At 51.9% G+C, this 22540-nt stretch overlaps 1 protein-coding gene across 4 annotated transcripts in view; it reads left to right on the forward strand.

Moving 5' to 3' along the window:
- The first annotated feature begins 7661 nt into the window (after positions 1-7661).
- SETD5 (SET domain containing 5) overlaps positions 7662-22540 on the forward strand; it is an 83667-nt gene continuing 68788 nt past the window's right edge. For 2 of the 4 annotated variants that reach the window (XM_055134794.1, XM_055134792.1), the window contains exon 1: positions 7663-7913. The gene's annotated coding sequence lies outside the window, so the exon portion shown is untranslated. Of the gene's footprint in view, positions 7914-22540 lie in introns of all 4 variants that reach the window. The other 2 variants (XM_055134790.1, XM_055134797.1) reach the window with 2 other exon arrangements.

A 22540-nucleotide genomic window follows, 5' to 3' on the forward strand; every position in this document is an offset into this window, starting at 1 on the left:
GTCAGGTGACCAGTGTGTACTCTGTAACAGAAAAAATTCAAGTTCAAGCCAGGCTCAGCCAGACCAAATTTTTTGATACCATGTTACTAACAACTACCCGGTTCCCCATGCCCCCTCCCTCAGGCCAGGCTCAGCAAGGAAATTTTTGATACCATGTAACTAATTTTTGATACCATGTTACTATCAACTACCCCCCCCCCAGCCAGGCTCAGCTAGACCAAATTTTTTGATACCATGTTACTAACGATCACACACCCACCCTCAAGCCAGGCTTAGCTAGACCTTTTTTTTGATACTATGTTACTAGCACACGGAGCCCCCGAAAGGAGCAGCATTCCATTATGTGACTGCTGAAATCAGGATTCCCGGCCTGCGGGCGCTTCCTCTGGGACAGAACAAGGTCCACCAGGAAGCTGGCCGCAAGCCTTCCCAGGTGACCGCTCCCTTTCATGATCCAGATCACAATCACAAGCCATTCTTTTGCCAACCCTCCACGTCTGCAGAAATACATGAAACATTAGGCTCCAGTTCGGCAAATTAAAAAAGAAACTCCAAAGTCCATACGAAAGAAACATCGGACTTCCTCATGCACATCCCGGGCACCCCAGAGTCCTTTTGTTCCCCAAGTAAAACAAGGGACAGGGCTCTCTTCCAAGGGAGATAACGTGGCCGGGTTATCGGGACTCAGAACCGCGAGGAAGTGAAGCACCACAAGAGGAAGCGGCACCGAGCAATGGTTTGTACAGGAAACTCAGGACGCGCTGCCCGGTGACAAATGCTCTCAGACCACGAAACATCAGTTGCTTTAGGAATAGACGAGGAGAGCTACTCGTGACAACGTTAACATCACCGTGTCACATTTCTCCACAAAAGCCTGGTTGCTGAGTTTTGTGGGTTTAAAGTAGTATCTGAAACCAATTTCAACCAACAAAAATCAATACAGCCAACGATTCAGTTGTGTTCAGGCACTAAAAATCCACCCTCCCCCTTTCCATTTTTTGGCCACACCTGGGTGTGCTCAGGGCTTACTCCTGTACTCCTGGCTCTATTCTCCGGGGTCACACCTGGAAGGGTTTGTGGGACCGTGTGTAGTGCCAAGGAATTGAACCAGGGCTGGCCACGTTCAAGGCAATTCTCCAGCCCTGTGAATCCAGCTTTAGGGAATGATTTTAGTGGGAAAACAAACCAAAAAGGAAGAACTACATGGAATATTAAGAAACCCCTTTTAGGGACCAGCGTGTAAGGTGCTTGCCTTGCCTGCACCCCACCTGGGTTTGATCCCTGGCACCCCATATGGTTGCGGGGTCAGCAGGGACTAATCCCTAAACACAGAGCCGGGAGGAATCCCCGAGGACTGACAGGTGCTGCCCAAAACCAAAACTAAAGTCCCTTTTAGAAAGCAAGATTTTCTTATGTTTGTTTTGCTTTGGGCTGACACCCAGCAGGGTATGGAGTTACTCCTGGCGGTGCTAAAAAATCCACTGAGGCCTGAACCCAAAGCATGCGCTACAGGTAAAGAGGAGTGTGTGTGTGGAGGGGGGGAGGGTGAGTCACACGCAGCAGTGACAGCAGTGACCTCTGGCCGTGCTCAGGGACCCTATGTGAACTGAGGCACAGCCAGATGTGGGCCCGAACCAAAACCCAACAAATAATCCAAAACTGAAGCAGCATGATGTTCTCCTGTTAGTTTAGGGTGTGGACAGTCCGGACGGGGAAGGTGCAGGGGGTCCTGAGGGGTTTGGGTGTCAGGCTCTGGTCCCACCACAGGCGAAGCATCCAGTTCCTCGGAGGGAGGTGGCAGTGACAGTCCCCAGCCAAACCCTGGATTAGGGCGCTCGCCTTGCACACATTCAGCCCCGGTTCAGTCACCCTGTATGGTCCCTGCGCCCACCGGGAGTGGCTCCTTCTCAGGAGGAAGCCCTGAGACCGGACAGCCGGGTGTGGCCCTCAAACAAAGACACGGTGATGGCTGGTTTGGGGGCTACACCCAGCCATCCTCAGGGACCACAGGGGGTGCCAAGGATGGAGGCTGGGGGTCAGCCGTCGGCCACCGCCGTCTTGCCAGCCACGCTCACTCCCCAGATGGCCTGTGCTTCTGGCTGTTTCTCTGTGGAGGAGCAGCCAATGGGGATGGGAGGGACGGGGCAAGCTCCTGACTGGCGGTCACCACTCTCACCCCAGCCCGACGGAGCCCAGGCCTAACTGCTTTCAGTAGCTTCATGGAGGACGGACACCCCGGCTTCAGAGGCTCCATTCCCACGTCTGGACTGAGAACCAGGGACCCTGCTATCTCGGGGTACATGAGGTTCCTTGCTGGGGGCCCAGCACGGTTCCTACTGTAGCCACAGCTCTGGACACGTCCTGATCGGGGCACCAGCACGGGCCCCCTCCCTGGCACGGGCCCTGTCCAACCCACTCGAGCATTTAAGGAGAAATGTGCCCATACTTGACTTGCGTTCTTTGAACTCAGCCCTAGTGTTTCCTCTAGGAACAATTCCCCAGGCCCTCACAGTGAGGGGTTACTGGAGAGCTGAGTCTATCAAACCCACGCTTCCTGGCGTGCTCCCGCCCCACCGTCACCCCTCTCTCCCGAAGCCCCCAGTGTGTGGGTCAGAGAAATCAGCTCTGCGACAAGAGGCCCCACGCTAGGGCATCAGGCCAGCTGCGGGGTGGACAGACCAGAGGCGCCTCAGCATCCAGTGCTTCCTGGGGTGGCACGACGGTACCCACACTCAGCGGTGCTCAAGGGTTACTCCTGGCAGTGCTCAGGGGACCATGCGGGACGCTGGGGATCAAACCTGCCCCATCCACAGCTTTCCGAAGATCCCACCTATAAAACAGCTTCCATCCACGCACATCTCCATGTCAGGACTTCCCCGTGGCCGACGGTCAAGCCGGGCCCGCTACAATAAACTGGGCACCATTTCCATGCCACTGTGCAGTGGTTCTTACATCAAGTTTAAGCCCAAAGTCACAGGGCTTGGGGGCTGCAGACAGAGGTAGTACAGGGACTAGGGGGCTCGTCTTGCATGAGGTTTGACCCTGGCACCATGTGGTTCCTCCAAAGCACCCCTAAAGAAAAAATCCAAGCAACTAGTAAGGTCCACTGGAGACAGTAGCTCTGATCTGACATCGGGGCCAGCCAGCAGCACCGGCTCCCACAAACGTTTGGTCCTAGGTAGTATCACTGGCTGCACTGTAGCTGGCTGGTCCGGTGTGAATTTTGATGTCTCTTACTAAAAGTCCCAGGTTGCAGCTACCATTTGGAAGCAGAGAGGCCACTATTTGATCCTAACCAACTGTTTTAAGAAATGGGCAACAGGCCTCTGGAGCGGCCGAGGTTTTCTGTAGAAGCCCAAGACTTTTGCCTTGGCACTCACGGACTTACTAAGAAAGGTCATACGGCTTTCTCCTACGTGGGAGCCAAGTCTAGGGCAGCTCTAAGTTTTTCCTTGAGGGATGGTACAAGGAAAAGGTGCTTGTCTTACACGTAGCTAACCTGGGTTCAATCCCTGGTACCCCACACAGCCCAAAGCCCCACCAGAAGTGACCCCAGAACACAGCTGGGTACAGTCCAACCGTCTCCCCTCCATCTTTTTTTAAATTTTGGGTCACACCTGGTAATGCACAGTGGTTACTCTTGACTTTGCACTCAGGAATTACTCCCAGCGGTACTCAGGGGACCATATAGGATGCTGGGACTCGAACCCAGGTCAGCTGCATGCAAGGCAAACGCCCAACCCGATCTACTATCACTCTAGCCCCTCCATTTTTTCTTTTAGTATAAAATGCTTAGTGACATTTTACAACCCAATTTAATGACTCATCATTGCATTCGAAAGCTTTATCTAATGGTTTAGCCGTAAACTCCAAATTGGGAATTCAGAAGAGGAGAATTCTGCTATTCCCAAGAATCTAACTTTCCTGTTTATGAAATATGGCAGAGAGCTTCCTGACAAGTCTTTTCCTTTGTTCCTCTGGTGTGATGAGATGCAAAGATGCCGGGAAACAGGCTTCAGACGCTCTGTAGAAAGCACCTTCCCCCTGTATAAACCTCAAGTGGAACAGTGGGCAGGGAGCCAGCTCTGCATGCGGCCAGCCCAGGGTCAGTCCCCAGGCCCCCCGAAACGGTCCCCTGTGCACTGCCAGGAGGGATCCCTGAGGACAGGGCCAGGATTAAGCCCTGAGCAGAGCCTGGTGTGCCCCCACCCCCCAAAACTAAAAGGCGGGGTTCTGTATGGAGTTGGTCCTTGTTATTAGTAAGTGCTGCTAGCATTTCCCTTAACAGAATTCGCCCTGCCTACACAATAGTGCAGGGAGGGTCACTGGGGAGCAGAAGGGACCGCGGGAAGGGGGTGCAGCACTAGGCAGGAAACCTTAGCCGCACTGTAAACCACAGCGGCGAAACGGGCGGGAGGGGGGAAAGGTGTCTGCCAGAGACAGGATAGGGGGTAGGAGCGGACAATGGTCACGGAATTGCTGCTGAAACACCACATACCTGAAGATCAAGAATAATTTTGCAAAATACAGCGCCTCAATAAAAAATAAAAAATTAAGCTACAGTTTAAACCTATCTGCAGCATTGTAACTTAGGACCCATGTATGGCCACTGTTCACGACACATGATGTGCACTCAATGTTTTAATTATTTTTCATAGGTTCTTAGTTGAAAACAAGTTGGAGGATGGACTCTAAAAGGTGACAATTAGACAAACGCGAGCCCTGACCCTAGGGATGTGCGAGTTTGGGAGGACAGTGTCAGCTGTCCTGTCCCCCATCCCCCTCCAACTGGTGACGTGTTTTGGCAGGTTCTAAACCCCGGAGGACCAGGTCTCTCTAGGATCAGGCTCTGCAGGACCAGGCCCTCATACGTGTTTCCCGGAAGGGCTCAGGAGTTCCTGACCCAGGATCCGGGGTATTCGGAAAGGAAAGCCCCACAAGACGGCGGCTACGCACTGCGCCCTAAATCCGGACACTGGGCCCACAAGGCCCAGTCTCCTGAAGACAATCTATGGGGTCTCGGTTAGGGGAATCCAGAAAACCCCATGGAGCTAAATGCAGAGGGCTGTTTTGGTCACCAAGGGAAATTTCCAACAGACAAATCAAATAAACACGAGTAACACAAACAACTGGACCAGAACTCACTGGCACGAGGTACAGAATTTCCATCTCTGCAATTTCTAGATCGTGGACTTTGTTTTCTTCTACTACAATCTCCCCAGGACTAAAATCTCTGCCCCTCCTGCCCAATCCTGAGGGGATGGACAAGGACTGCCCCAAACACACCCTAATCCCGAGGAAGCAAGTCATGAGAGATGCACTCTGCCAAACCTCTGGGCAAAACTGTCTGGGTGGCCACTCCCCGGCCGCCCTGAGCACAGACGCCAACAGGATGGAGCCAGTGTTTGAGAAAAGGCTTTATTGTGAGGTTGACCAGCAAGGAGAAAGGCGGCAAAGGCTTATTATCTCGGTGGCTCCAAGGTCAGGGCGAGGGTCCTGGGAGGAGGAAAGCACCGGGCCAGGCCCCTGCCCACGGGTGAGTCTTAGGCCCGTCCATAACATGAATCAGCTGTAAACGCCGGATCTTCCTCGTTGCAGGACCCTCACCTGGGCCGCCCTGACGCCCCCCAGTCATGTGGAGGCCGTTTTCTGATGCACGTTGGGTTTTCTAGCCTACAAAACAACTCAGTCCGTTAGTGCCAGCAGCCTCAAGGCGGGGAAGGAGACAAAAGGCCGGCCTGGTCCCTGGGCTTGGCCATATCCTGACAGCACTCGGAGGGTGACACTGCAGACAATCGGCACTCCAGCAACCCGGGCCAGTTACTAGCGAGGCCGGAACCACTGGGGGGGATGGGGAACTGAGCGTCCCAGGGCCTAAAAGGAGGATGATGAAACCTTGCGTTCATTTCTCACTACACTTGGACGAGGGTCAGCGCCGGCCTCTCGGCGGGGGCGGCGGGGTCACGTGGAAAGCGGGGCCCGCGCTCGGCCGGGAGCTGCCTTAATTGGCGCTGGAACCCATCCGGCTGGTTCCATGAGTCACCCACCGGCCACACAGGACCGCCAACTGTCTCTGCGCGCCGGCTGGCGCGAGAGCTCCGGGGAGGGCAGCCAAGAGAGCCCGGGCCCGCGGCGGCCAGGGAGGGGCCTCCAGCTTAGGCGACGCTGGTCGAATGGGGGAAAAAGCAGGCGGGGGCGGCCGAGGCGGCGACCCCTGCCCCGGGGAACGCCCGGCCCCCGGGCCCCCCGCGCAGGGGCACCGCGTGACGCCCAGCCCCGGGCGCGCGAGGCGCGGGGGACCCTCCCGGCCGAGCCGCGGCCCCGCGGGCCAACGCCCAGCACCCCGCCCCCACCCGGGCCCGCGAGCCCCGCCGGGCCGGGGGGAGGGGCCGGGCTCGCGGGCGATGACGAGATGGCGGGGGAGGGCGCCGGCGGCGGCGGCCCAGGCCGAGGCCCGGGAGGGGATTGCGGCAGAGCCCGCCCTCGCCGGCCCGCGCGCGCCCCCGGGCCCCGGAGCTGGTCGGGCGGGTCCGGCCGCGCCGCCGCCCCCGCCCCCGCCCCCGGCGCGCGCTTCCTGCCACGTTGCGCAGAGGCGGGGGGCCAGACACTGCGGCGCGCGGCCTGGCGGGGCCCAGCCAACGGCCTCCCCCGCCGGCCCGCGCGGTGGTTTCGCTCGCTCGGAGCCGAGCCAATAGCCGGGGGCCGGCCCGCGGGCAGCCAATCAGCGGGCGGCGCCGCGCCGGCGGCGGGGAAACCGGCTCCCGGAGGGGGGGAGGCCGCCCGCCAGCCCGCACCGTGCCACTGTCACTGCCCAACCCCCGCGGCGGGCCGGCCGGCCGCGCCCGCCGCCCGCCGCCCGCTCCCCGGCTCCGACCCCCCGCCCCCACTCCGGCCCACCCCAGCCAGGGGGCAGGGCGAGCGGCCCTCGGCGTGGCGCACTTCCGAGGCCGTGACTGACAGCGCGGCGGGCCAACCACCAGACGCCATATGTGTTTTCACACACGGCGGGAGGAGAAGCGGCCAATCAGCGGCCGGCGCCGAGCCGGAAGCGCTCCTCCCTCTGCGGGAGCCATGGCTCCATCCGGATTTCAGCCTTTTCCGCCCGCTTCTCCCTCCCCCTCCGGTTGCCGCAGGGTGGGCCGCGCTGCCGCCGGCCTGCCGAGCCCTCCGGTCCCTTCTAGCGCCGCCAAGGTCCTACTCCCGACCGCCCGCGGGGAAGACGACCCCCGCCCCGCCCCGGCCCCCCGCTCGCCCCCATCACCACAGCCGCCATCCCTCCCCGCACCCAGGCCGGCGGACCTCCCTCCTACCAGAGTCGCGCTCCTACCTAGCCGAGGCTCTCTGAGGAGCCGGAGCCCCAGAGCACAGCCTCTTCTCTAGGCGGCCCGAAGGCTCCCGCTGATTGGCGGCGCCTCGGCCAATGAGCGCGGGGCGGTGGGCGGAGAGGCCAATGGCGCGGCGGGAGGGGGCGTGTCCCGCGTGCCCCTGGCGCCGGCGCCGGGAATCCCCGTGCGGTCAGTGGCGTTTCCGCTCGGGCAGCGGGCTGAGTGAGCCGCCGCCGCCGCCGCTGCCGCCGCCGCCGCCGCCGCGCCGCCGCCGCGCCGCCGCCGCCGCCGCCGCCGCCGCCGCCGGGGGAGGGGCGGCCGCCGCCCGCCTGCGCTCAGAGACTCACGCAGCCCTAGTCCCGCCAGTCCGCCAACACTGTAGTGCCGGCCCCCCTCCGCCCCGGCCCTTCCCCCTCCCCGCCTTCGGCTCGCTCCGCCTTTCTGCCCCCACCCCCACCTCCCGGGCACGGGCCATTCCCGGCCAGGAAACGCCGTGGCGCCGCGCGGGGCCTAACTCGAGTCCCGCCGCCTCCCGGGAGTGCCGTGCGCCGCAGCCCGGGCCCAGGCCCCGGCCGCGCCTGGGACAAGGTAAGGGTCCGCCCGCCGCCCCGGGCCCCGGGCGGGAAGGGTCACCTCCCCCGGCGGCCCGCGCGGGACGTGGGCCCGGCCCTCAGGATGCTGCCCCTCGCCGTGCCCCGCGCGCCCCGGGGCGCCTCCCCTCCCCCCCGCGCCGCCCCCTCGCCCCGCGCCCCGGGGAGCTGCCCCTTCCACGTCCCCCATCCCCCGGCCGCGCGCCCCGCGCCGCGCCCGGGGACCCCGCCCGCACCCCCGCGGCGCGGCCTGTGACAACTCCGCGCGCCCGGGGGGCCCCCGATCGCCCCCCGCCCCACCCCCAGCCCGGACGCCGGCCCCGGGGGGCCGCCCCCCGCCGCGCCGCATTCCGGGGGGGGGGGCCCCCGTGCCGTCTGCCCCCGGCTCGCCCCAGACCGGCCGGCCTTGGAGCGCGGCCAGGCGGAGGCTCGCGCTGCCCGGGGCGTGGAGGGCGAGCGGCGGGGAGCGGCCGCCGCGGCCCCGGCGCCCACCCGGCCGAGCTCCCGCGCCCCCGCCGCGCCCGGCGCGAGAGGGAAAGTTTGGCGGCCGGGAAAGCCCCGTCTATGCTAATGGGAGCCGCGGCCCGCCCGCCGCCGCCGCCGTCCCCGCGCGGCCGCCGCTGCCGCAGCCCGCGCGGCGGGTGTGGGTCAGGGGTGCGTGTGTGACCTGCATTTTCTGCTTTCTCATGTTACTTGTGCAACGTGTGCCACCGGCCGCTCGCTCCGGGCCCGGGCCCCGGGCGCCGCGGGGCTTTGTCTGCGCCCACCCGGGCGCCCCGGTCCCCCCGCCGGGCCCGCGGCCGGCCCTCGGCCTGGCCCTCGGCATCCCGCGGCGGGACAAGTTGCTTCCCGACGACTTATTCGTGGCCAAGGTCATATTTACGTTTCTTTGTTGGGCAGATGTGCCCCCGAGAATCGGTCCGAGTTGAGTGTCACGAGCTTTTCAGGAGAAGGTTCGCGCGTCCTCCCTCCCCGGGCACCGTCTTCGGTGGCCAATTTTCTGCCGTGGGTGTTTTTAGGTCACTCGGTAAAATTATACGTGGAGATTTGAGGTGTGTGGGATTTGAGCTGGGGCTCAGGCAGGAAACACACAATCAGAGGTCTCTGGGTCTCTTGGAGGACGTAGGAATTTTTATTTTTCGTTTTTATTCCCCCCCCACTCTAGTTTTCCCAGGAGGGTCATAGTTTGCTTCCATAGCCAAAAATTCTAGCTGGTTATGGGATCAGAGACTAAGGTTTTATGCAGTCTTGTCATTTTGTACAGAAAAATGAATTATGTCCTTTCGTAGAACATGATACAGGCCCTGTCCTTATCTGCAAATGTAATTGGGCTTTAAAAAAGACCTTGGAAAATTGCTTTTGAAAACAGACCTGGTCTCCATTCCTAAATTGCTGTCTTCATTAAAATGGCTGTTTGGAATTTGGTAAATGTTGAATTTCCCCCCCCTCCCCCTAGTAAAAGGCCTTCGTGGTGACCTTAGGATTGGTTCCTTCTGAAAGCATAATTCCAGCCCTTCTGGCTTGGAGCACTGGTCAAAAAAAAAAAAAAAAGTAGGGAGTGGGGGTGGGGTAAGGAGAAGGTTGTTCCTTTGGTCGGGTGGCGGGCCGAGCAGACGAGGCAGCAGCAGCTGCTGGCTCTGGAGCTCCGGTTGCTACGTGAGAAGCTTGAGTGGTGCTGGCCGCGGTCTCCGGGGACGGGCAGCAGCGCGGCGTCCATTAGGGCGGCCCGCGGGGAGCTGCACCCAGGCCAGGGCCGCCGCGACCCCCGGGAGGAGCCCTGCTCTCCTGGGAACCGGCGCTGTCGAGCTGATTGGCATGTTTCTGGTGGGGCGAGGGGAGTTGACAATTCATAACCTTTTTACCCATTTATGGAGATCATCTGGAAGCTGTATCATGGTTCGAGACTCTTTTTATCTCTGGTTTTGGTTTTTTGGCAGATTTTTGGTTTTCATCTTGGGATTTGTGCTTGGATAGGACTGCAAGTTCCATTCCAGTTTCAGTTTTTCAGTCTATTTAAGACCAAAGGAATTAAGAATTTAAGGATCTTCCTGACAACCAGAATGAAGGGGAAAAAAATTTTTTTTTTGATGCAGCAGATTAGTTTTCCTCCAAAATTGATCATTGGGTCAATTTTGAGGTATTTTTGTGTGTCTCCTTCCTTTCTTAGGCCTTCCTTACCTTACTGAATGTATATTTTACTAAATTGGGAGTTTGAAATTAGAACCAGTTGCCCCTTTCAGAAGGGTTTCTAAATATAATCTCAAATATTCTCTTAATTTCTTTCCGTAATAGTAAGAGACTTCACCATATTAGATTATTTCTTTGGAATTGGGCCTGTCCATTTGATTCATAATGTATGAGATGGCTGTAGTCTTCTGAGATCACAGGGACTGTTTGGCTGCCATCCATCTGAAATATAGGACAGGCCAGAGGAATATTCAGGAATCCAATAAGTCTAGTGTGCAGGATACTTGAGGAGACTGCCAGCCCCAGCCCCTGCGTGGGCTCCCCGCCCCCCACGGCTGCTGCAGCCGGGAGGCAGCTCTGATTCAGCCCAGCAGTCTGTTGAGTGTGGAAGGCCTCCGAGCAGAACCCGCACCCCAGTACCCCACCAGCGCGGTATTTCACAGATGCCATGTGTTGTTTTCTCCTCTCCCCCCCCCCAAGGCTCTTGCCTCCTCTAGATGTTTTTCCTCCCCAGAATTTCGATATGCTCAGTTTTGTCGATGTACTTAAAACTCAGTCATCTATAAAGTGTATTATGGTTCTGGCAGTTGTGGCAAGGAACCAACAGAATGGAAATGAGTTTTATCATTCACAAATGTGGCTTACATTGTCTCTCCATGGTATAAACAGAGCAACAAAACAGAACCTTTGACTGATAGTGTTTTAGGCGGTCCTAGTTACCACCTAATCATTTTTATAAATCTAGTTGCTTTATAAAGAAAATTCCTTTTCCAGTTTTTTTTTTCCCTGTTTGGAATTTACTGTGTTCTTTACCAAAAGGTGGTCTATCCTTTCATAGGTTTTCCGTAGGCTTTTTTTAAACACTATGTTTCAATGTTTAAAAGTCTTTTTTATAGACTTTAAGCATTATGTTTAATTTTTTTTAATGTCTTGGAAAATTCTTTTGTATCAGAAATGTATTTTAAACTTATTCTGGTCCTTCTGAGGAAGAGGGGCCGTTTCTTTTTTGCCTTTGGGCAGGAAAATAATACTGTACAAAATGGAGATGTATAAATAGCTCCTTTATTTTCATGTTAAAATAACTTCTGAATGTTAGATCACAATTAATGACAGTGATTATTAGCTGCATCACATCAGAAAAAAGTGGATCACTAATGAATTTTTTAAGTCCTGATAATTTCTGATTCCGTTCTGGCGATTAGTCACTTTAATTTGAAACTGAAATATCTCCTGGTAAATTTTAGAAAAGTTGCTTCACATGTTGAATAAAAGAAAGATTTCTTGCAGTGGGGACATTTTAAGACAAAACTTTTGACTGCAAAACATCAAGAGAGTATTGTGTGTAGAATTAAACATGGTGGCCGTTTGTCATTTGAGTATGAGTAAAAAATCCTTTCATAGGCATGCCTTAGGATAAATGCAGTGTGCTTTTCAAAGACAGGGACTGACACCATTTCTGGCTGCCAACAATTTTACAAAATACTTAGTAAAATGGCGTTTTTGGCCTTTGATGCAGTGAATGTTTTCATGGTGAAGAGTTGCCCATGAAAGGTGAACTAGAGATTCCCCTTATCAACAACAGATTTGTCAAGTCAGAGACACGGAATTTTTCTATTGTAAATTTCATTATTCCGAAACTTGGGGGGGTTGAAGTACTGTTAGCTAGCATCACTTTAGACAGTTCTCTATTCTAACAAGATATAGCAGACTCTCAGTACTTAACAAAGGGGAACTAGGAAAGATAAACAAGGAACAATAAGGCCAAATCTCAGTTTACTTCACAAGAACCCGCACCGAGCAGAGAATTTGTAATTTCATCCTGCCTCTCAGTTTCTCCATCACATTGACTCTGTGTGCTGGCCACCTGGGGGAGAAATGTGAGGGTCCCTTGCATCTGATACAAAGACCCGGAAGGGGATTCTCTGCAGATTGCAAGTGTCAGTGTTTTTGGAACACTACTCTTTGGCCGCTTTTGCCCCATGTGTTTGATCGTTGGCTTGATGGAACTTTATATTCTGTGCTTTTCTGTGTTTCTTGTCTGAGCCTTCTGCGTTTGGGTGTCGGACTGAAGTCATGAGAATGGAGTGCTTAGTCCTTAGCAGTGTTTGAAGCGCATACGCAAACCCAGGGCGGAGGCCTCTCCTTGGCCTGTGTTACGAATCACCAAGAAAGCTATGCATTTGGCAGTTTATTTGTATATGCAGAAATAAAGTTTTTTGATTCGTGCTACCTAATTGAGAGAAAATGCCAAATTTGCCGCTGTGGTTCTTGAAACATAGAGACATGGGGAAGGCCAGAGACTGGGACAGCAAGCAAGATTTGGTCATAGTAGGAAAGGAAGATTTTTGTTTCAAATTGCCAGCTGCCTATGTCAGACCAGCTCCCTTATTATGCCTCTGGCTGGCCTGTCAATATGGCCAAACAGCTAGATAAGTGCAGGGCAGGACAAAGGGGTCTGCGGTGCCGGGGCGGGGGAGGGGCCGAGGTAGGCAAGGAGAGGAGGGTGCCTTTCTCTGGGAGCTCGGTAGGCTTGGCATACTGTTAAAGAAATGGCTTGTACTTCCTGCTAGTGCATTGAATTGGTGCCAACCATATATTCTTAACCCCAAATTCAGCAGATTTCTGAATATCTTGTAGGGACTCATTTTTTCCTCAAGGAAAAATGAGAAGCTAAAGCTTTATAGGTTAAAGGAAAAGATCGTGCTATCCAGCTTCCAGATGCAGGCCTCTCCTCCAAGTAGATCACTCTAGGGCATCTGACGTCTGAATTTTCAGAAATGGAACCAAATGTGCTAGAAGAGTAAAATTTCTGTATCTCAGCACACATCTTTATTGGTTTGGGATTAGATAAGACCGTGTAGGATAATTTGCTTCTCACTGTGAAATAGTTGTATTTTATATGTCACGTCTTAATTTTACATGTATTTTATGTTAGCCCCAATCTTACGTCAGTTATATGCAGATCACCCCACAGCTGGTTTGTGTGTGGGTCACCTTCGTGTAATATGCTAAGTAAAAAGATACTGTTTCACTCTCATTCCTCCTTCCTGGAGACCCAGACGGTCCCTGGAGGTTACTCCCTCGCCTACTTTGTAGCTTAGGCTCAACCTTTGATATATCCGTACTGACCTCCAACCTAAAAGCGGGTTGGCTGGATCCAGTTTATTAGAGTCGCATAATCTTAAGAGTGGAAGAGATGAGAGCTTAGTTGGTTATCTACCCCTTTAAGCAGAATCAGCACGGGAGATTGCAGTTTAGGTCCCAGTGGAGGTTGCATTAAAGTGTTGAAAGAAGGCCAGAGAGTTCACTGGGTGGGGTGCTGACCTGGGTTCAGTCCCCAGCACCTCAAAAGATCCCCTGCACCACACCAGGAGTAAGCCATGAGCACAGCTGGGTGTGGCCCCAAGACCATAATCTTAATAATGATGATCAAGTTGAAACAGTCAGTATCCTGATCAATACTTTCACTCTTAAAGTGAATGTCAGACCAGTTATTTCATAATAATTAAAGAATTGCATTCTCGAATGAGATGGCGTTTATTTGGAGTTTAAAAAGGATTACTCATTAATGAAGGTGTGTATGCTGAGGTACTTCTTAAATGCTTGGTATACTTTAAGGGAATTGATTTTTAGAAATAATTGGCACGGCTCTGTTGGAGGTGGGGGCATTGGGCCAGCCCAGCAGTGCTCAGGGCACAGTCCTGTCTCTGCTCCGGGATCACTCCTGGCGGTGCTTGGTGGAGCCGAGGACCATATGCAGTGCTGGGGACTAAACTCTGAGCTTTGTGACAAAGCTTTCCTGCTGTGCGCTCTCTGGCCCCGTGTTGTCGTATTCAAGCAGACTTGAACAAGTTCTCTGTCATTCATCTCTGTAGAAGAAAAGTGTGTAACCCACTTAACACCTTTGTGTGTAATGGACTTCACAGTCATGGTCTGGTATTTTGACCTGGAAAGGGAAATTAGAGTGACTAATCATTGCCATTAGACGGTTTTTATCAGTCAAATAACAACACCCAGATGGAATTTACTGGACTCTACTTTATATTTCTATAGAGATCTCGCAGTCGTCATTTCTCTTTATTATCCCTTAAGATGGGTTATTTCCATAGACGTACGGGACTAGCATGGAGGCCACCGTGGCCGCACCCAGACAGGTGTTTCCCGACCTGTGCTAAGACCTGCACTGGAGGAGCAGCCGTCAAGGGCGGAGTGGCGCTCCCTTCAGATGGACGTCTTTTACCTGAATCTTGCACGGAGGTACTCAAGTTTCTAGCAAAAGAGAGAGGGCACATTTGCCTCCACAGGCTCTGGTCACTTCATTGATTCCGATAATCTCGTTTTCAGTAAGACTAGCCGGCAGCAGGCTGCAGGGGAAACAGCTCCCTGCTCCAGCCGCCCGGCCAGCTGCTCCACCTTGCTTCCTGCTATTATTATCCCACAGTGCTGCTCCCCAGCAGAAAAAGAAACTAGGACAAAGGGGGGACGTTGGATGGGCAAATAGATTTTATCATGGTAAGGCTGTAGGTTTGATGATCTGTCCTTAAGTACAAAGCTGACCTGTCCTCTTCTTGAAAGCCAGTAGTGAAAGATTTTGTAGCTTCTAGTTCCTTCGAATGTTTGTCCTTGATGAAGCATTTTAAATCCTTTGTTTTATAGGAGAGATGTTATGCATACTTAATTTTCATTGGCTGTTGACACTATCATTTTTACCATCAGACGCCCCTGTATTAGCTAGAAGAAAGGTATAATGTCTTCTGTCGGTAATATTTTCAGTGTGTATTGGTGTTTCTTGGATTTATGGGTAAAGAATGAAACCTTTATGTATACATTTACAATTTTACCTTATTGGAGGTGAAATTGTTTGAATACAGTATTTTGTCAATTCTTGCTTCAAGTTGCATAACTTGTTTTATCAAGTCTTTAAATCCCATCCTCAAAAAGCAAATTTAAAAATCTTTCTCTTGTTTCTCTAATCTGGAGTCTGCAGGCTCTTGGTCATGGTAGCAGGGTCTCAGCGAAGCTGTGCCATTGGGCTGGCATTCGGGCATGCAGTTGGTGCTGGGCACCAGGGCCTCCTGGGTGCAAGGCGGGCGTACTACCCAGGAGCTTCCTCCAGCCGGCAACAAATTTTGTTTTTATAACCTGATGCGGAGATTTTCCTTTCCCACTCCTGAAACACGAAGACTCAAAAACCTATTGATCTAATAAGACCTGTGCGGTGCTGCGGATGGCACGAGGTATTTGTAATGCTTAGGGATTACCGTCTGGTTAGGATGTCCTAATATCGTGATATTTAAGAACTGGGACCAGAGGGGACAGTACAGTGGGTAAGATCCCCGTCACTGCATATGGTACCCCACTCCTGAGCACTGTTGGTGTGGCCCCAGCCAGCCCCCCATTTGTCCTGATGGAGATGAATATTTTATGTTGGCACCTATTGGTCATCATTTCATAAGATTTCTACACAAACAGCATGGTCCCCAAGGTTTCTTAAATGTATCCTGTTATGATCTTTGCACACGGTTCATTATTTTGTAAGACACACACACACACACACACACATTCTCTCCCCTTGGTTTCTTAGACATATCCTGTTATGATCTTTGGCCTATGTTGAAAAATTCTGTTTCCTTCCCCCAACCTCTGAGCATGCCACAACACATAAAATGTGTGCTCTCGCCGCTCTCAGCAGGAGGAGCTGCAGTTATTAATCAACAGTGTGGGCATTCTTGGTATCCAAGGAAGGGTGAGTTACGAGGAAGGACCTGGAAAGACCTGTTGGTAATTAGCCTCTCTCTGCATTTATGTTCTGTTTCCCTTTATTACTGGGAGCGATCAAGAGTTGACTTGTTATATAAGAAACCAGACAGGAAAGGAAGAGCCACAGTGAGATGCAGTGATTTAAAATGTTCGTTCTTCTAAGTGTTTGGGATAGGCCCTAGAGAAGGCACTTTGCATAGTTCAGCTTCAGTTTTATAGCGCAAAGAGGACTTGGCGCAGTATGATGGGTTGCGCGCTGGATGGGACATACACATCTTGGTAGATGTCTGCATTTTTGTTTTCTTGATTTCTAGGGGCAGACTATTAGGCGATAGGTTCACAGCCTGGATTTATTTGGTGGAATGCCCTGAAAATAAACAACGCAGGGCCCAGGGAGCTAGCCTAGTGGCAGGGAACTTGTCTTGCATGGGGCTGACCTGGGTTGGATCCCCAGCACCCCACATGTTCCCCTGAGCACGGAGCCAGAAATAAGCCCTGAATATCTTTGGTGTGGCTCAGAAACCAAAAAATAATAAACAGCAAAAGACACACCCGAAGCAGACAGACGGGGAACGGGCTTGGTGGTCGCGTGTGCGCTTGACCAGCACTGACCGGCAGCAGCGGGAACAGTAGAAGGGGTCTGGGGCTGTAGTTCTGAAGTTCCTTTGTAAGTATTCTGGAATTTTTATATTTTACCTTAGTAATCGGACACAGGTCCGCCCCTCTCGGAGAGCCCGGCAAGCTACCGAGAGTATGGAGCCTGCACGGCAGAGCCTGGCAAGCTACCTGTGCGTATTGGATATGCCAAAAACAGTAACAGTAAGTCTCTCAATGAGAGACATTACTGGTGCCCGCTCGAACAAATGGATGAGCAACGGGATGACAGTGACAGTGACCTTAGTAATTGAACAAAATAAGAAAAAGTTGGTTTCGTGTTGTTATGCATTTTAAGAAGCTAAAAATTGAACCAAACTCTTAGATTTTTCCTCATTTGGCTACCCAGTATTTTAAAACCTATGGAATGCCAGATTTCAGATTTCAGAGGCAGTCACCTTTTTGGTGACTCATTTTCACAAACAATTCCCAAAACCACAGAGTTGATGGAGTTTTTAAAAATGGAAAACAGAGGGAACGGGGTTTGCCTTGCATGTGGCCGACACAGGTTCGATCCCCAGCATCCCATAGGGTCCCCTGAGCAACACACTGGTTGTGAACCCAAAAAGACCAAAAAATAAAATGAAATGGAAATTAGAAAAGCATCATCTAAAAGGCTGTGAAGTGGCTTAGAGCAGGCTGGTGGTGAAGCCAGCCCCGGGGCTTTCTCTGGAGACGCTGGCTGACCTGACCCAGATGCTCTTACCTCACTCTTCCTCCCTGCCCCCTGCCTGCAGCTCTGAAGAGTTGCCAGAAACAAAGTGTCTGTTCAGAAACAAGCGGGCTGGACTGGCCGGGAGGCCGGGAGGCCCTGTGCTCGCAGGAGCCCGAGGCTCTGGGTCAAGGGGACTTTGCCTCTCATGGTTTCTCGGGGTCGGTGGACTCGAAAGGGCTGGAATTGCAGAGTCATTGAGCAACAAGAAGAGGGGTGTCCCTGTATGAAATGGCGTGTGCCAAGCAAGGGAGATGAAATTTAATATTTTTTTGGTGAGGAATATTGTAGTGTTGTTTGATTTTTTTTTTTAATTCAGTATCATTAGGAGTGTGTTTCTATGGAAAATAGTTACCCAGAGGATTGAATGGACCGATTTCCCCCTGTGCTAGGATTGAACCCAGAGGCAAGCGCCCTTGCACTGGGCCTCAGGTCTGGCCCAAGTGACTGTCTTGTGAAAATGGTTGGAAATTGAGTGTTTTATAGTAGAGTGACCTTATTAACTTCCCTGACATAGTCCCAAATGCCACCAGAAATTGTCTGTGCCGTAATCAAGGGGGTCCTGAGACGTCACGCCCTTCACGTAGCAAGCAGTGGCTCTCTCGCCTCCGGAACCCCCGTTATCAGGTGAGCAGTTCTTAGAAGGCCTGTTTGCTCTCCCCCGCCCAGGGCAGGAGAGTTGGACAACTCTGCAAACATGCTTTGCAGGTAGAAAGCCAGGTTTGATCCTGGCGGAGCTTGGTCCCCGAGCACCAGCCCGGGAGTACTCTGGAGAACCAGCAGGTATAACCCAAAGATGATTCTAAAACATTAAAGTAGAGGGGAGAACAGTGGGCTCCTCTGGGATTTCATTTAAACCCTGAATTTAAAAGCTCCCGTTTGCGCAAATTAAATTTCATATATTGCACTTGGTTGATATTTGCAGCTTTCTGACCTATAAGTCTCTCCCTCTCTCCCTCTTTCACATCTTAGACTTGTTGGAAGAAATTAACCTGTAGAAACCTACTCGTTGACTTTGTTTTTTTGTTTGTTTGTTTGTTTGTCTTCGGTTTTTTTGTTGTTGTTTGTGTGGGTTTTTTTGTTTTTTGTTTTTTTGCTTTTGGGGTCACACCCAGCAATGCTCAGGGGTTACTCCTGGCTCTGCATAAAGAATTACTCCTGGTGGTGGTCAGGTAACCATATGGGATGCCGGGAATTGAACCCGGGTCAGCTGCATGCATGCAGGGCAAACACCCTGCCCTCTGTGCTATCACTCTGGCCACTGCTCTTTGAATTTGAAGATTATATATTTATTGTGTCATTTAAGATAACTGTAACTATCATCCTGTTGCTCATTGATTTGCTCGAGTGGGCACCAGTCACACCTCCATTGTGAGACTTGTTGTTACTGTTTTGGGCATATCAGATATGCCACGGGGAGCTTGCCAGGCTCTGCTGTGCAGGCGGGATACTCTCGGTAGCTTGCTGGGCTCTCCGAGAGGGACGGAGGAATCCCGGGTCGGCCTCATGTAACGCAAACGCCCTACTGCTGTGCTATCTTCTCTGCATTTACTTTTGTTTGTTTTTGAGTCACACCTGGTGGTGCTCAGGATCTACTCCTAGCTCTACACTCAGGGTTCACTATTCGAAGGCTCAGGGGGACCATATGGGATGCCTCGGCCACATGCAAGGGAAGTGCCCAACTACCCCAACTACGTGCAAGCCGAGCGCTGTCCTATCGCTCTGGCCCTCTCGCCATCTACTTTTTATGTGGATCAGTGATTAGATCAATTATAGACATACTCTTAAAAAGTGCTCTGTATTTCCACTAAGAGTTGCATAGTGTCTGTCATTTTTGTGGTGGTATTCAGCTACTGATATTGTCTGCCTAAGTCATTCTCAGACTTAATGCTCACAAATTGACGGTCCTAAGGAGATACTGTTTGTAAGGGTTATGTTGTGATTTGCAACATTTGAAATTAAAACAGAAATTTATTAGCTGATTTTAAGATACCGTTAGCAAATCCTGCTAACACACATAACATGATTTTTTTAAATGGGGAATAGTTATATTTCAAAAAAATATTTTTGTCATTGTTTTACATTTTTAGTGTCGATGACTTAATAGAAGACAGATGCTTTCTCATAGTCGCTTCTGCATTTAATCAGAAGTGATAACTTGTTTTTGTTGCAGACTGAAGAAAATGTTTTGGATTCACACAGATAGTGTAGTTGAGAAGAAGCCCTCAGAATCCTTGAATGAGTGTCCAGAACTCTAAGGAGTTCTCAGAAGACATTATGAGAACCATAAACAGATCCTGATCCTTTATAGAAGCGGTAAACCTCCCCCTTGTTTATTTGGCTAGGGTACATTTTGAATACGAAAGGAAGGGTACATATTTGTTTTTTTCCCCCTTTGACTTGCCAAGTTTTCAGAATAGTCTACCACTCTGCGGAGGTGATTGGTGGGATATTCTGTGTACTTGTCTCTTTTTTTTTTTTTTTTTGCTTTTTGGGTCACACCTGGCGATGCACAGGGGTTACTCCTGGCTCTGCACTCAGGAATTACCCCTGGCCGTGCTCAGGGGACCATATGGGATGCTGGGATTTGAACCCGGGTCGGCCGCGCGCAAGGCAAACGCCCTACCCGCTGTGCTATCTCTCCAGCCCCGTACTTGTCTCTTGAAATGAGCTTGATAATTCCACTCACTTGTCCATAGATGTTTATGTTGTAGGGTAGGAGGCCTCGCCTGGCGGTGCTCAGGACTTGCTCCCTCTGCACTCAGGGATCACTCTTGGTAGGGTGGGAGCCCCTGAGGGGGCGGTGGCACAGCCACAGGTGCTCAAGGCTTAATCCAGGTTTGCTGGGGTACGTGATGCCAGTCTCCACTAGGCAAGTGCTGTGACCCCTGTGCTATCTCCAGCCTCCTTGTTATTTTTTTTGGGGGGGTGCACACCAAATAGTGCTCAGGGATTACTCCTGTTTCTGTGCTCAGGGATCACTCCTCTTTGGGGCCCGTATCAGGTCCTGGGTTTGACCTCATGCAAGCAAGCACCCTGTCCACTGTACTATCTCTCCAGTCCCTTCATTAGTGTTTCTTACATCCAAATTGTTCCATCTTTGATGTGGGTTCCAAAGTCCTTCCGACTAATTTATTTTCAGTTATTTTTCTGGTTTGCTATTCAGTTGATTCCTTGCTTTTTTCAATGACAGGATGTTCCAGACTGATTTTGTACATTTTCTACCCCAAACTTGGCATTAATTTATTTCTGCAAAAATCTCTTATCTCTTAGTGGGAAGTAGTACTTAGAAACCACAGCCCTGAGTGCTAGCAGCCGTGTCCATTGCTCTTGGATTGGTGGGTCCGCCTTGTTTCTGTTCCTGTCAGTGGGCAGCACTAACAAATGGCCACTATTTCCTCTTTCCCTTGGCTTTTATATATATACATATGTATGTATGTATATAATCAGGTACTGGTACTTGGTAAGCTCTGTTCAGCTGCTTCATATTTACATCAGCCTGGCATGTTCTCTTCCCAGGGCCTCTGACCCCAGTCTCCGCTAACACGGACTCGGTTACTCCCTGCTTTGTACAGGAGCAGGTTCGGAGTAGCAGAAGTGTAGGATTACTGGAAAGGGGGTTGCTTGTCGGCCGTTAGGTGCGGTCCCTCTGGGATATACTGTCCAATTACAGTGTTTGAGAATTACTCCAATAGTTCTTTTTGTGGTCATGCCACCAAATTGATACATAGTGAGGTTAATTTGTTTCACTTTTAGATTTTTTCAGGGAGGATTGTCTGATTTTCAAGGATAGAAAACAAGTTACTAGGTGAAATTGGCAGACCTCCGTAGTGAACCTGTTTCCCCGCTTCTCCCCAAGTGCCCTCCCCTCTGTGTGACCTGTCGGGCTCATCCTTAGGTACTTAAAATGATACTTTGTCACAATAATCCTGTTGTAAGGCAAGAAATATTTAAGTTACTCCTTTTCCTAGTAACTCTCTGCTTCTAGATCCACTATCTAATCATAGTTTTAGAGTATTGACTGGGAAAATGAATTTTTCTTTTCTCCCGATTTCTTGACTTTGTATAAACAGTTCAACATAAAGACCTTGTTTTTCTAGAAAATGAATGGTCTCTTGAAACGCCGGCTGCAGGTAGTCCGTTCTCTGTTGGGCCAGTTGGCAGAGGAGGCTGGGTGCTTTTGTTGCCCTGGTGCCAGGGCTTGCGGTCAGGGCCTCCCTCTTGCAGGCAGGCCCCAGTCTCAACCCTGGTTGCAGAGTCTTTTTGTTGCTGTTGTTATTTTGTTTCTGGGCCACACCCAGAGATGCCCAGGGATTACTCCTGGCTCTTCCTTCAGGAATCTCTCTTGGTAGCAGTGCCCAGGGGACCATTTGGGATGCCAGGGATCGAATCCAGGATGGTCACAAGCAACGTAAGCACCCTTTGCATGGTACTACCACTCTGGCTGGTTGCAGAGTCTGGTTTGGTTTGGTTTGGTTTGGTTTGGCCTTGGGGGGTTTTCTGGTTTGTGTTTGGGCCACACCCGGCTGTGCTCAGGGATAACTTCTGACTCTGCACTCAGGAATAATTTCTGGCAGACTCAGGGGACCACATGGCATGCCAGAGTTCGAACCAAGGTTGGCCCTGTGCAAGGCAAGAACCTTATCAAGTGTTCTAGCTCTCCGGCCTCCTGGTTGCGGTCTTAAACTTGACCCCCACCCCCCCCTTGTGACACAGCTCAAAAGTTTGTTTCACCTTTAAACCCCAGCTGTGCTCAGGACTCAAACCCGGGTCAGGCATATGCAAGGCAGACATCTTACCCGCTCTCTTCTCTCTAGCCTTCCTCTTTTAAACATATTAAATACTGAGACTGAAGCTTGCCTTGCATGTGGCCAACCCAGATTTGATCCCCAGCATCCCGTATGGTCCCCCGAGCCCACCAGAGTGAGTCCTGACTGCAGAACCAGGAGTAAGCCCTGAGCATCTCCAGGTGTGGCCCCAAAACAAACACAACAAAAAAATCTTTAATAGTAAATATTTTGTTAGGTTTTTTTTTTGTTGTTAGATAAGTCTATTTTATTTTTTTTAAATCATAATACCATCACATTCTAGGTGCACGTATTGGCTTAAAGAGGTAAAGCAGGGTGCTGGGGAGATGGCCCAAAGGGCGGCTAGTGCTCCTGGGTGCGGGCCCAGGACTCACGTGGTACCGAGCACTGCAGGGAGGGAGTCGCGCCTGAGAAGTGCCGGGTGTGGAGTACCCCCAGGTAGGAAGGTTGTCGTGAGTTAAAAGTCATGGTTAGATTTATTTATTTATTTATTTATTCCTGATA

The sequence above is a fragment of the Sorex araneus genome, chromosome 4 (assembly GCF_027595985.1).
Source record: "Sorex araneus isolate mSorAra2 chromosome 4, mSorAra2.pri, whole genome shotgun sequence".
NCBI lineage: Eukaryota > Metazoa > Chordata > Mammalia > Eulipotyphla > Soricidae > Sorex > Sorex araneus.